Here is a 3,848-nt window from a genome sequence, read left to right on the forward strand (position 1 = left end):
GGTGGGTGCCCCAGGTCCACAGTGCTTGCTGATAAGTGCTATAATATAGGGGAGCACAGGGGGATGTGAGGGTGCCCTGGGGGTTCCTCTCTTAGCCTGGGGAGGGGGGTGCTGGAGTGTGACGGGAGAATCTAGAAAGGAGGGAAGCATGGAATGTAGAGTGTCCAGTTCGTCTCAGATTGGCTGCAAGTTTGCTGGTTTTAGCACTGAAAGTCTCAACTCCTGGGACATCCCCGTTGGTCACCCTATTTCCCAGCATACCACGGGACCTAAGGGGAGTGGTCAAAGAGGGGTGTGTTTGTGCTGGGCGGGGTCATTAACATATGTGTGCCAGGGGCAGGTGTCCCACCCCATGAATAGGGATGGGGTTGGCAGAGGAGGGTGGCAGAGGGTGCCCTGCCTCTGGGTGAGCAGGGCCCACCTTGGCCATGACGTGAACACACCTGCCATGTGACTCTGTTCCCAGGGGAAGTGTTCTTCGTCACACGCCCGGAGCAGTTCACCTTCCAGGAAGCCCTGGAGTTCTGTGAATCCCACAATGCTACGCTGGCCTCCACGGGCCAGCTCTATGCCGCCTGGAGCCGTGGCCTGGACAAGTGCTATGCTGGCTGGCTGGCCGATGGCAGCCTCCGCTACCCCATAATCACCCCTCGGCCTGCCTGTGGCGGGGACAAGCCAGGCGTGAGAACCGTCTACCTCTACCCCAACCAGACAGGCCTCCCGGACCCGCTGTCCCGGCACCACGCTTTCTGCTTCCGAGGTAAGTGTCCTCACCTCTCTTCCAGCCCCCACTTCTGCGTAGCAGGGTGACCCTGGGGCTGGCTCCTCCTGGCCCCTGTCCAGTCTCCCTATCCATCAGAGCGAGGAAGAAATAGTCCCTCTGGTACAGGGACAGCTCTGGCACTAGGCTTTGAGCCCAAGCAAATGCATCCTTCTAAAGTTTCCCACAGACAAGTAGAGAGAAGTGAGTAAGAACTTGAGCTCTAAAATCAGGCAGATCTGAATTTTAATTCTGACTCTGCTGCTTAGTAGCTGTGTGACCCTGGGCAAGTCACTTAACCTCTCAGTTCCTCTGCTTCATCTATAAAATAGCGATATAGTAGTTCCTACTTCAAAGAGTTGCTGTCAGAATGAACTGGGATAGTGCGTAGAAAACATTTGGCATCATGCCTGGGATATAGTAAATGCTCAATAAATGTTAGCTTGATTATCATAAATAAATAACACATATATGTGTACTGTTTTAATTTCTACACCCTTATCAAATTCTCTCCTGCTTGTAAATATTTTCGTGATGAGTTTAGTCAAACGATTCTATTATTCTTCACTAAGCACTAGCAATTCATGCTTTTAATTGACCCACGCTGAGGACAGGCTGCCATATCAACCATCATTATCAGTTAGAGTTCTGAAGTGACGTCATCAAATAACTCAGTGGGCATGGCCAAGTTGTGCCCAAGGCAGGCATTGCTGGGCTCTGATTGGATGAGTTCTCACAGGGTGGGTCTGGGTACACTGACCAGAATATAGATTGTAATAACAGCTTATGCCATATTTTACATGCTATACATCAAAACTGAGTGTTTTTGTAACTTCCTGTGAATCTATAATTACTTTAAAGTGAAGTTAATGAAAAAAGAGCCTGAGTGTCCCCAAGTTCCCCAGACTAACAAGGCCCGCTTTTGAAATCCAATTCCAAGAAAGTTCATCCCCACTTCTCCAGCCTCAAGAAGGCCAGTTCCCTCTCACGGGATTTAATGAGGCTCATACCCCAGTACCCCCCTCCCTGCTCTGGGCAGCAGAAGCCAAGCCATTTTGCCTCCCAGGAAATTCCCAACCATGCACCCTCCACCCCACCCGCAACCCTCCGTGAACTTTTATATCACTTCAGAGACAGTCGGCTTTCTTCCCGACCAAGCCCACTGCTGGTTTCCCCTAAACCAGAACAGTTGCCCCCAGTCCATGAATCCCACATTCTCCCTTCCAGTGACACGATGGCCTCATGGATTTTAAATAGCACCCACCTGTTTTTGATTCTCTCACACCTAATTTCTGTCCCCAAAAAAATAGCCTCGTGCAGTAGTTGACAGCATGGAGTCTGACACCAGATACTTGGGGGGTTTCAAAGACTAGATCGGCCACTTATAAGCCACACACTCTGGCAAGTCACTTAACTCTGTGCCTTGGTTTCCCCATCTGTAAATAAGAAAATAGCATCTCTCTCATAAGGCTGTTATGGGATAAAATGCTTTTATGTACATAACATCCTTAAACAGTGCCTGGCACGTATGATAAATTCTGTACGAGAGATGCCCCAGACCACCCTGAAATAAAGTGCTGATGGTCTGTGCATATTGATAGTGTATAGCTGAAGCAAACGGCTCTTATACGTTGAGGAGGCCAAACTGATCTCACTGGACTGTGGGGTGAAGGTGGTGTGTTGAGACCTGGTGAGGCTCTTGCACAGGCCTGGCCCACCTCAGAGTCCTCTAGTCCCCCTCAAGAAGGGCCACCCTGGGATGGGTCACTGGTAAGACGGAACCTTCACCGCCCACGTCCCCTTTAGGTGTCTCAGCTGCGCTCTCTCCCGGAGAAGAGGAAGGTAGCACAGCCACACAGCCCTCTAACGTGGAGGACTGGATCGCTACTCAAGTAGGACCTGGCATGGCTGCTGTCCCCTTGGGGGAGAAGACGACTGCAATCCCAGATTTCACCATTGAGCCAGAGAACCGGACGGAATGGGAACCAGCCTACACCCCAGCGGGCACTTACCCAATGCCAGGTTCGTGCGGCCTCCTCTGCCTCAGAGGGCTGTGTTTAGATGAATGATGCTCACACTCACGTGAGCTTCAGCATCGTCGGGAGGGGGACAGGGGCGGGGTCTGAGAATTTGTTTTTCTATCGCTCTGTCAGGTGGTGCCGGCACGGCTGGTCCAGGGATCATGCTTTGAGAACCATTGGTTTAGCTAAATGAGATGATGATGTGGAAGTACTTAAAAGGGCGACCTTGATTGCCTTCAGTGGTAGCTGGGCTCCCACATCCAGTGGGTTGTGTGTATGGCGCCCCCTAAAGTCTCACAGAGCACAGCCTGAGGGTGGTGGGGAGTTTCCTGATCCCCTCTCTCCCTCCTTCCCTCCTTTCCTTCCAACTTTCTTTCCAGAGACACTGTGCAAGATTCCATTAGAAAATGTTTGGACATATCTCTGAGCTTTTGAGGGAAAAGTTTTACTGTGGAGGGAATGGAATTCAGCTTGTCTGCATGAGCTTAAAATGGGGCAGAGTTACTAACTCCATACCTCATCTTTCTTCCCCTTTTCCTCCAGGGATCCCTCCTACATGGTCTCCCACTAGCACAGCAACAGAGGAGAGCACAGAAGGCCCTTCTGCAACAGAAGTGCCCTTGGCCTCGGAGAAGCCCTCCCCCTCGGAAGAGCCATTCGCCTCGGAGAAGCCATTCCCCTCAGAGAAGCCATTCCCCTCAGAGGAGCCTTACACACCTTCACCCCCAATGCCCAGTGGGACAGAGCTGCCAGGCTCTGGGGAGACATCCAGGGCACCTGAAGTCAGTGGTGACTTCACAGGCAGTGGAGAAGCTTCAGGACACCTGGACTCCCACGGGCAGCCTTCAGAGGGAAGTGCAAGTGGACTGCCCTCAGAAGACCTTGACTCCAGTGGTCTCACCTCTACAGTAGGCTCAGGCCTGCCTGTGGGAAGTGGACTGGCCTCAGGGGATGAATATGGCATGACATGGTCCAGCACTTCTAAAGTTGATGGGCTGCCCTCAGGAGGTGAGGGCCTAGAGGGCCCTGCTTCTGGAGTAGGGGACCTCAGTAGACTGCCTTCTGGA

At 52.0% G+C, this 3,848-nt stretch overlaps 1 protein-coding gene across 1 annotated transcript in view; it reads left to right on the forward strand.

Annotated features, from left to right (window-relative positions):
• LOC109377709 (aggrecan core protein-like) overlaps positions 1 to 3,848 on the forward strand; it is a 53,206-nt gene that overhangs the window by 34,943 nt on the left and 14,415 nt on the right. The gene's annotated exons all lie outside the window — the stretch shown is intronic.

The sequence above is a fragment of the Hipposideros armiger genome, unplaced genomic scaffold (assembly GCF_001890085.2).
Source record: "Hipposideros armiger isolate ML-2016 unplaced genomic scaffold, ASM189008v1 scaffold_1517, whole genome shotgun sequence".
NCBI classification, from domain to species: Eukaryota; Metazoa; Chordata; class Mammalia; order Chiroptera; family Hipposideridae; genus Hipposideros; species Hipposideros armiger.